This window comes from Cebus imitator, unplaced genomic scaffold (genome assembly GCF_001604975.1).
Source record: "Cebus imitator isolate Cc_AM_T3 unplaced genomic scaffold, Cebus_imitator-1.0 Scaffold60, whole genome shotgun sequence".
In the NCBI taxonomy this organism is placed as follows: Eukaryota; Metazoa; Chordata; class Mammalia; order Primates; family Cebidae; genus Cebus; species Cebus imitator.
Genome location: NW_016107375.1, coordinates 3661686 through 3672677, shown reverse-complemented (window position 1 = coordinate 3672677; position 10992 = coordinate 3661686). Strand labels below are relative to the sequence as shown.

At 47.3% G+C, this 10992-nt stretch overlaps 1 protein-coding gene across 9 annotated transcripts in view; it reads right to left on the bottom strand.

Annotated features, from left to right (window-relative positions):
- Window positions 1-10992, bottom strand: part of ZBTB7C (zinc finger and BTB domain containing 7C) — a 375586-nt gene that overhangs the window by 21681 nt on the left and 342913 nt on the right. The window contains exon 5 of one of the 9 annotated variants that reach the window (XM_037738970.1): window positions 10519-10646. The exons of the other annotated variants lie outside the window; for them this stretch is intronic. The gene's annotated coding sequence lies outside the window, so the exon portion shown is untranslated. The remainder of the gene's footprint in view (window positions 1-10518; window positions 10647-10992) is intronic. 9 annotated transcript variants of the gene reach the window in all.

The window sequence follows — 10992 nt, the reverse complement described above, 5'->3', positions numbered from 1 at the left end:
CTGGCTGGTCACCTGGGTTCTGCCCCCTGTATGAGGCTCTATCTCCTGTTGACCTCCAGCCCCATCATCACTGCTGCCTCTTCAACCCTCCCTCCACCTCCTCCACACCAGCATTGGTTCGATTTTATCAGAACAAGGTCTAAGATCTCCACAGGGGGTTGGACTAGGGCAAAAGCTAGGGTGGGCTTCTCTTGGCCAGACCTGAAGGGCACCTAAGAGGGTAGCCCAAGGAGTGGGCAGGTGGGTGAGGAAGAATGAGGGGAAGCCTCACACCTGGGTTTTGGGGATGGAAGTGAGCGTGGAAGTGAGGCTGGGGCGCATGAGTGTCAGCTGTGTCAGAGCTGCTCAGTCACACCCAGAGGACCCCCTTCTTCCATGTAGAGGCTGCCTGAGGCCTCTGGGGGAATCTGAGGTGGATGTGCCAGGACCACTGCCCCTATCCCCTCACCCAAGGGGTGGCTTGGAGCCTTTTACCTTTCAAAGCACTTTCACCTCACTGGTGGCAGGACAGGTGGAATTATGCCTATTTACAGATGAGGAAACTAAAGTGAAGTGAGGCTAAGGTGACAAAGCAAGGTGATGGGACGACAGTGGGGAGCTGGCGTCTTCCCTGAGGCCGCTGCTTTTGCTACTGCACCAGGCAGGGGATTTGCGGGAAAGACAGAAAAACTGGGCTCCCTATGGGGCTGCCTGGCCTCCGTCACAAAGTGAGGGCTCATTCCAGTTTGCCGGGGGGGGGGCACACCAATGGAGAGGGGCACTGCTGCAAATGGCTGGCCCCCAGGCCAGGTTGGCCACAGGAATCTGGAGCAGGCAAATCAAATGGTGCCCCTTCAAGCTGTTGTTCTTTAATTATTTTTTTCATCCTTTATTTACTAAGGGGGGCACAGGGAGACTTGCTTTCTTTCAAGAAAAACTGCACACCTCTTTCATGTTTAAAATAAAAGATCTACTACTTGTGTTTATTACAAGCGATTTCCTGAGCCAGAAAACTCCTTGGGAGGCTTATTAAACCTTATTAAACCACTGAAAATTTAGATAATAAAATAAATCATTTGTCTCCCATAAACAGCACTTGGCCACGCGTTACTGAGTTTCATACTCCCAATGGCCTAGGGCTGCCTTTACAGGAGATGTCCCCTGCTGGTGTTGGGTGGCTCCCTGGAGGGCAGGGCTTGGGTGGAAAGGTGGGACGCACATCAGCCCATGCGAGCACTATTCTTCTTAGCATTTCTGCCCAAAGAGGCCATCCCCTATAGTGGAAATGTTCTAGATTTTGCTAGTTATTGAAGAGGTTGTGTTTGGATACCTGGGCTAAGTGGTACCATATTTTGACCCTTCCTGGGGATATTTTGACGTCTGTTCTAGAAGATATTAAGATGCTACACAGCTAGCTAGCCTCTGAGTGTGCCATCTGCACGCCTCTTCTACCCACGTGCCAAGGGCTCCCAGTGATGTGGGCAGGGCTCTGGAAGCTGAGTCCATTGCCCTTGGCGCTAGGGACTTTACACCAGGCAGAAAGAAAAGCAGATGTCAAGGGAGGGGGCCATAGTTAGAGTAGAGAAAGGCTGAGAGCATGAGAAACAAAGGCTGGGAAGTACCCTGGTGTGTGGTCAGCAGAGGGCAGGCCAAACCCTCTGGGGGAGGAATTACAGGTAAAATCCTAGCTCTGCTCTGCAATTGCTTCATGATGTGACCTTGAAGCAGCCAGGTCCCTATTTGAGCTTCAGTTTCTTCTTTTGTATAAGACTGGGTGATTGTGAATCACCCTTGCTACCCATGCACTAATCCATTTCAGTATTTTGGTTCCAGGATAGATCATTGGATTCTGAGGTCATGCACGGCTCAGCTTCAGATATCTTGGGGCTCCTGCACCTCACTTTGGGTTTCCTGTGACCTTGACTCTGCCCTCTTTCTCCTCCCAACCCCTTCACTTTAGGTCTCCTTGGGACCCTGCTAAATTACACAGGAAAATACATGTGAACACATATTGGACATTCAGATGATGAGTGTTCTACGAGCTTAAGGTGGGGTTATTATTTATTTATGCGACAGAGTCTCCTTCTGTCACCCAGGCTGGAGTGAAGTGATGTGATCTTAGCTCACTGCAACCTCCACCTCTGGATTCAAGTGATTCTCCTGTCTCAGCCTCCCGAGTAGCTGGGACTATAGGCACATGCCACCATGCCTGGGTAATTTTTGTATTTTTAGCAGAGACAGGGTTATTGGCTAGGCTGGTCTCGAACTCCTGACATGATCCGCCTGCCTCGGCCTCCCAAAGGGTGGGGTTAGTATTTGACTACAATGGGTAGAGTGATGAAGACTCAACAGGTTGGTAAAAGTGCTTGATGCATCCCCTCCCCCTGCCCCAGAGGAAAAGTGAAGAGGTAGCTTCCATGTCTGTCTCCCCACTACTCCGACAGTGGCCAAGAATGGGCATGGAGCTGGGAGCGGCCACTTCTGCAGAATGTGCACAGACTCATTACAGACACCCAACAGGCCCTGCTTGCACAAGTGAGGGAATGGACAGGAACACAACTCATTCTCCCATAATGGTGACTTCAGGTATGCTGGACAGAGACAACGGTATACAGGCGGCAGAAGGACCAGTTCTGAGATTCCCTCACCTTTCACTGAATCAGAGTGGTCACTAAGATGTACTCTGGGTGCCCGTTAGGTACCAGTTGCTGTCCTAAATATTTTACATGGATTCTCTCATTTCATCCTCTCAAAAACCCCATGAGGTGGCTACTGTCATTATCACCCCATTTTTCAAGTAGGGAAACTGAGGTTGAGCTGAGGCCTGAACCTAAGTAGTCACGTTCCGGGTTTCCTAAGCCATCGGCAACCGTCCCTCTCAGCCGCTGTAGTATTTACCCATTTTGCTAAGTGCTGGAGAAACAGGGATGAAAAGGCTGGAGTCCTGGTCTTAAGCCACAGAAGAGTGGGAGAGACAGTAAAGACAAGAGCTAAAATGGGTGCCAAATGCTGGTTCGTGGAGGCGGATGGGGCGCCTGGGGTCAGAGGGCGGGGACCTCCTGGGCTCAAAAATGGGACTCCTCCAGGGAAGTGAGGCCCCCAAGCAGCCAGGGATGTAGGGCAGGGGAAAGAGACATTTATTTGACAAAGGGAACAGCATGTGCTAAGGGAGCTGCAGAGGCTGAGTGAGCATGGCACATGCAGACAGGAATGCAGGGAGTTTGGGGTGCTGGGTTCACAGACAGAGTTCAGTGAGTTTAGAGACAGGCTAGTCTGGGCGGCAGAGCAGGGAAGACTGCAGCCCACCATGTGGGAGTCTTGGGTGTGGGTGGGACACTGAGGCAGGGGCCTCACGAACACTGGAATCCTTCTGTGAAGGAAGTCAGGGAAGGTTCTGGATGGGAGAAGAATCTGCTTGGCGCTGCATTTGAGAAAGGTGTCAGCAAGAAGCAGTTCTGGTGCGGGGAGGGAAGGGCGGCTAGGAGATTGTATCTCCTGACCCATGGAGCCACTCCGCATTATTCACGGCCACTCCCCCGCCCTTTTCTAGCCTAGACCTTTATGTGGGATCTGGCCAGGGAGGGGCTCCCGTGGGAGTGGCAGCTGTGGGAGGAAAGAGGACAGTCACATGCCGAGGACTCATCACAGGTGTTAGATGTCCTGGTCATGCCTCAGCCCTCGACAAATACGCCTGCCTCCCTGCTGTTGTCCACCTCAATTTGGAGATGAGGTCCGGCCGGATGGCCTCAAGGATCCCGGCCCTGCCTGTGTTTTCCAAAGGAAGCCAAACCTCAGCTTTGCCTCAGAACTTACACTTTTCTTCTAAGCAAATACCATCCACCACGAGAACCGCCTGGCATTTGGCTGGGAAAGAACAAACTGGAAGCTTGCAATTTCCAGGCTTAATTGCAGTTATGTATAATATTATTATATAGAACTTTTATTGCACTGAGAAAGCCCAAGCCTTTCCTTTTCCTATTTATATTTGAGCCCAGCCTCTCCTCTGCTATCATTTCCTCCCTTGCCCACTGCAGAAGCTGACGGTTGTTTGGTTCCCTTTCTAAAGAAAGGGCAATTAGGATGTGATAGAAACTCATTCATCCTGAGTGGTTGACTCGTGGAATATCAGTGAATTAACACATTATTGATCACTTACCATGTGCCTGACTGGGCTTCATGCTGTGTAAGACCATACAAAACACCTGCTTTAGAGGGTCTTTGCTGTTGCTGGGCAGGTAAGAGTAACCCATAGCAAAATGTTACAAAGAAGTAGGAGCCAATAAAGAACCTAGAGTGGGGCTGGGCACAGTGGCTCACACCTGTAATCCCAGCACTTTGGGAGGCCAAGGCGGAGGAGGATCATTTAAAGTCAGGAGTTCAAGACCAGCCTGGCCAGCATGGTGAAACCCCATCTCTACTAAAAACACGAAAATTAGCTGGGTATGGTTGTGGGTGCTTGTAATCCCAGCTACTTGAAAGGCTGAGGCAGGAGAATCACTGGAACCCAGGAGGTGGCGTGCAGTGAGCCGAGATTATGCCACTGCACTCCAACCTGGGTGACAGAGTGAGACTCAGTCTCAAAAAAACCTAGAAGCAAGTATGAAGAACCAAGTATGGGCTGGGTGCTATGATTAGGAATATGAAAGCCAGCAAGTCAGAGCTGGGTGTCTGGGCAGGGAGGGCATTGTGGAAAGGTGTACAGCAGTGCATCACAAGTGCCTGCTTCTGAATGTAGCCTGGGAATCCAGCCCTCCCTTTTGTGCTTAATGCAAATCTTAGGATGCAGGAGCCTGCCTTCCCTCTGCCGACACGTGTTCCCAGCCACAGGAGCTCAGCACCAAGGATTAGACTTTACTGACCTACAAGAAGAACAGTTCACCTGATTCAGTACCTTATAGAGTACCCTCTCCCTCCACCCCAACTCGACCCCACTTCAGCTACCACTGCTCATCCTCTTGGTCTGAGACTTTTGGTTCCCAGACCATCAAAAATTACAGCGAAAATATTCTCAAGGCAGGAGAATCTCCCTATCCCCAACCCCGACTGAGGAAACCTGGCAGATCCATTGCTGAGCTAGGATGGGCTCAGGAATTTCCTCACACCTAGATGGCTGGCTTCCCATTTGAAGTCTCAAGATCAGAAATGATGAATAAGAAATAAGAGGTTAAAAAGTGAAAAAGATTAAAAAGTGAAAGAGTAGGCAAAAAAAAATTATTTGTGGATGATATGATTGGATACTTTCCTATGCAAATAACAGACATGTTCAAAAACATGGTAGGGACCCCACTGACTTGGCAACAAAAATAGAAACAACACCTAAGAATAAGTTCTCAAGAAACGTGTAAGATCCATACAGAGACTGTTTTAAACACAACTGAAGCACTTCCTAAGACTTAAATCAATGGAAAGATACACCTCGTACTTGGACAGGGAGCCGTAATACTGTAAAGATGCCAATTTTCCTAAATAATAAGCGCAATACAATCCCAATAAAAATATCAGAATTTCTACTGAAATTAGATAAGGTGATTCCAAAGTTCATATAGAAAAATAAGCATTTAGGAATAGCCAAGAAACAGATGAGTAACAGGAGTAGGGGGACAAGCCCTACCAGATATGAAAACATATTAGAAAGGTATAAAAATAAAATATTTGGTACCAGATCATGAACAGGAAGAGAGATCAATATAAAGTCAAGGGCAGTCCATAGACTCACACAAATTCATGTAGGTATGAATTTAGCATGTAATAAAGGGGGAATTTCAATTTTTATTTTAAAATGGATTTTTCCACAAATGAGATTAGAACAACTGGGTAGCCATGTAGGAAACAAAATAAAACTTGAATCCCTTCCTCACTCCTTACACCAAAACAAATGATACATGTAGCAAAGCTTTAAAAGTTAATTATGAAAAGAAAATATTGAAGAAGTATTTTATAATTGCAAAGGAAAAATATTTTGTTAAGATAGAAAACCTAGAAGTCATAAAAGATTTGATAAATTTAACTAATGATTTAAACATTTATGTGCATCCAAAATTCCGTAACACAATCAAGACACAAACAAACTGAAGAAAATATTTGAAACATATGATGAAGGGCCAATTTCCTTTATATACAGAGAGAGTGCTTGTGTTAACAAACCAGGAAAAGATCTATATTAGATAAATTGGCCAAAAACCAGGAAGATCATAGCAAAATAAATACAAATAGTTTTTAAATGTATGAAAAATGCTCACCATCACTCAGCATTAAATATATAAAAATTAACCACTCAGCATTAAATATATAAAAATTAAATAAATTTCAAGTTTCATTTATCAGATGGGCCAAAAATAAATTCTGATAGCAATTTCCCTTATAGATATATATCTTGCAATTTCACTACTGCATATGTCCAACTTATATATATTAATACTCTGTGGCACCAATTCTGTAGCCAACAACTGGAAGTAAATAGTATGTTCATCAGTGGAGGCTTGCTAGATACATTATGGAGTGCTATGCAGCCATTAAAAAGGATGAGGAATATCTGTATATGGATACATAGAGAACTATGTCTAAGATTTATCTCTATGCTGCATGGTTACCAGGTTTAGAAAGAATAAAAGACCATGTGTACATACTGGTTTGTAGATGCATAAATTAAATTGTTAAAGCTTTCCTACTGGAGAGGGTGGAAGGCTGCCAGTGAGGAGTAGAAGGAAGATTTATTTTCTTCTACTCTTTGATACTATTTGAACCTTAAAGCCATTATTATTAAAAATGCTGATTTATATTTTCTTCCTTCTTTTACAAACTTCCAAATTATCTTTGACATTTTTTGTAATGTCTGATGCCTATTGATTTGTTCTGGGGCCTTTAGCTACCTGTCTTAATTTTTTTTTATCTGTAAAACAGAATTAATGACAGTGGCTGTCTGTCTCATGGGTGGCTGTGAGGCTCAAGGGAGAGCTGGATGACAACAGGCTCTGGCTGCCGTCAGATTCAACTGCAGGACATTAGAGGTGGCCTGTGTTCTGCCCAGCACCTGTCTACTACTTGGCAATGTCCCTGTGGCCACAGAGGCAAGCTGTGTATCACAGCTGGGTTCTCCAGTGGTGGAAGAATACATGATTCCAGTTATTTGTTAGTTCAACATTTCCTATGTAGCACCAAGGACACAGGTGCTAGGAAGAGCTGTGATGTTATTTCAGCACTATCTGAGCTGCAAGAGTATGGCTGCAAATGATGATAATCACAATAATGAAAATCTTACTGCTTTCAGCTAACCACCTATTTCACACATAATAACTCATTTGTTATCCTTGTTTTAAACATACGGCCAATGAGCTCCAAAGGGTCGAACCCACTCAAGGGGCCCAGCCAGTAAGGGGCTGAGCTTCTCCACTTGGATGCTGTCATTTCTCTACTCCGGGACTTTTGATGATTCCCTTTGCAGGATCCTGCCATCTCAGTCCGCCTTTTGTGGTCCCTTACAGTCTGTTCTGGATCTAATTTCCCAGTTCTCTCTGACCTGGGCTCTCTTTAAAGCTGGTCTCTGAACTGCCTCTGAACACACCATGCTCATTTCTGCACTGGTGCCTTTTCCTCTGAGCTGCTCACACCTCTAGTCCTACCTCTCTTGTCATCCCAGGGTCTTTAAGACCCTGTGTGAATCAGTTTCTCTTCTTCCCTGACACCTTCTCCTCTAACCTAGGTGACTTTTCAGAGGATGGCAGCCAGCTCCATCGGAATGGCTCTGTCATGGTATTCATGCCTCAGGCAGTCCCCTCCTGCATTGTATCAGGAGCGGTGTGTGCACCTACAGACAATGGCGTGTGCCTGCCATGGGAGGCTATAAGAGATGTTGCCACTTTCACCTTGCTTTCTCCTGGAACTTTTGCTGTGGGGGAAACCATTGTCGTGTTGAGAGGCAGTTCAGCAGCCCAAGGAGAGGTCCATGTGAGGAGGGACTGAGGCCTCCCATCAACAACCAGCACCAACTTGCCAGTGATGTGAGTGAGCCACCTTGGAAGTAGGTCCTTCTGTCCCCATCAAGCAGTCCCAGTCACCTTCAGGACTACAACCACATGGGAATCCCTCAGCCAGAACTTTTCAGCTAAGCTGCTCCCAGATTCCTGACTATAAAATAATGAGGATAAGAGATATTTATTGTTGTTTTAAGCTGCTATGGTTTTGGGGCATTTTGTTACACAGCAACAGCTAACTAATGTATGTTAACTAACTCCTTTGGGAAGCAGGATGTACACTTTGACCTTTGTCCAATTATTCTTTTCTGAACGTTTGCATGTGTCATCTTGTATCTCCAACAAAATAATAATCTATAATTCCCCTATATCTCCCATCATGGTTACTGGGGGTTGGGAACAGAAGGAGAATCCACAGTGATTCACCAGCTTCCTATTTGCGAAGAGAAGGCAGAGGGGTTAACTAACAGCCTCCAGCACACACATGCACAGAGCTTCTAGTTGGCTGGTGCCCTCATAAGTATGCAGACAACTCACACACACAACGCCTGCAACCTCCCTACCTGAGACCTACAACTCACTGGCACACTGGAGCATTCAAATGCCAGCATTCTCAAATATCCCATGGTGTGTCTGACTCACAACCCAGTGCCAGTTGGAAGGAGGGGCAGGAGGGCCTGGAGAAGCCTGCCACTTCTTACTACACTGCTACTGGAGATTTACTTACTGGCCCCACACCCTTTTCAAAGATATTTCTTTCAAACCCAGAGCGACAGTCTCCCTTTCAGCTTTCCTGATGCTCAATTCCAAATACATGGTACGCTTAACCCCATAGAACAATTTAGGAGCTAAAGAATCATAAAGAAAAATACTGTCGAGGGAGCTGTTGCTGTTCCTTTGAAAACAGCCCCCGCCCCAGTCTCTCCCGAGCCCAGCTGCCTCCTGGTCCCCAGTCCCTAGAGGTCCCTCCCCTCAGCCGCCCAGACTGCTTCCCTACAGGGAGCCGGTGGGAGGGCACGACCCTTCCCACGCTTCTCCCTCCTCCCACTCTTTCCCAGGCAGGCTGGCTTATTTTTCAAGACTAATAAACACCAGTGGAAGGGAAGAGGGGAGTGCCTTTGTAAAATGGTGTCTAAACAGAGGCAGTTCCACCATTTTTTTCGGCCGGGTGGGTGGAGGTGACCAAAGATACAATTATAACGTAGCCCATCCTCTCCCACACGACCCATTTTAACCAGTGTGTAATAAAGCCCAGCTCATCCACCCTCTGATTTGGGTCAAATGAGAGGAATTTTTAGCTTTTCTGGGGAGTTTGTGCCAGCAGGGGAAGCAGAGGGGAGAAGGAGGAGGGAAGGAATTAACAAATATGCTACAGTTCTCTGAAAGAAAGGAAAGACTGGGTGTGCAGGAAGCTGGGACGGGGTTGTCCGCCTTTCACTTCCTCCAACTGAGCCCCTCTTTCCAAGTTAGCCATCTAGCTCCCAAACCTTGGTGGAGACTAAGGTCTCCCTCTTCCTTGCTCTGGACTCAGTGAATCAGCTTTCACTGTGAGCTCCCAGGGCACACCCCCTTTGCTTCTCCTGCCTGCCTCCTGCTGGTTCCCTTGACCTTCCAGTAACTGGAAGATGTCACTGGTGTGCCCAACTCCCACCAGGCTGGCTTTGCCCATTCTGCCGCCTCAGCTAAAATGCCGTCCCCTCCCAACCTCCTCACCCAACCCCACCTTCACTGGGTGAACTCTTGCTCATACTTTAAGACTTGGTGCAGGTGTCACCTCCTCCAGGAAGCCCTCCTGAATTAGGTACCTGTCCTTCATGTTCACATCCTTCCCTGTCTCCTAGTTCCTTACCACATGGAGATGTACATGGAAAATGGGTGCTATTGTGATGGGCCTGGAGAGAGGAGGAGAAATAACTCTGGGATGTGAGGAGCTGGGGTAGGGTTAGCAGACCACAGCATGTGCTGCAGGATGAGTGTTGGGGGATCGGGCATGCCCGCAGCCTGTGGAGTGAGAGGGGCTGCCAGGGATAGAGAGAAACCTAGTCTCATCCAAACCCAGCTGCTTGAAAGGTGGTGACTGCGCCGCCATGGAGTGCTGGGGCTGGGGTGGGAGTAGGCAGTGGTAGGGACAGGGGTATGACCCTGTTGTGGCCACTAGAGACCAAGGGGTTTACCATGCAGTGAGCAAGGCAGGAGGTGAGGGCTTGGAAAGAGTTACAGGTCAATTACAGAGCTCTAGACAAACGGACCTTCATGATGAAAACTGTGAAAGGAAAAATGTGCACCCAAATGCAAAGCTTAACAGAGAAAAGGGTCATGAGGAAGCTTTCCTGAAACGGACAAGAGTAGGATAAAACAAAGGCTGGATCATCTACACACTCCCCCAGGAAAATGTCACTGCTTCCTTTACACCTTCACCCCAGCTCTCACTGCGGTCTGTGCACTGTGGGGCCACCCACCTGGTGTTCTCCCACCTGCAGTGCTTGGCCTCGTCTTTCCTTGGTCAGGGATGCTCTCACTCCTCTACCCTTGAGTCCCTCTTCTCCTCCCACTAGTCCTGAACACTCACTGAGCCCCTCAGGCAGTTGGAGACAGAGCAGGCGGCCTTCAGGGCCACAAGCACCCCCATTTCCACCAGTATGCTCAACAACTAATTTCACACACACAAGTATGGCCAGCTTTTAAAAGCAGATGGGACTAGAATTGATTCAACACAAATGTGGGTAAAATCATTACTGAATCACCCGGGGCAGGGGTACAGCCAAGCAGGGTCCCAAGACATATTTTCAGCTCCAAAAAGGATGCTTATTTTCAAAAGCATAGAGTGCACAGGACGGGAATGTAAGTTACTTGAGAGTGGGAATGAGTTGCTTCTCTCTACCTTCCATAGAGTGGAGCCTGGAGTTTCATATTACCAGGCATTTGGTATAATGTTTGCTGAGTGACTTGTTGAGCACACAGGGGCCTATTTATCTTTAAATAGTCAGTATCACCTCTACTTTGGAAAGGAGGAAATGACCTGGGGCAATAAGTAATAAAGAAT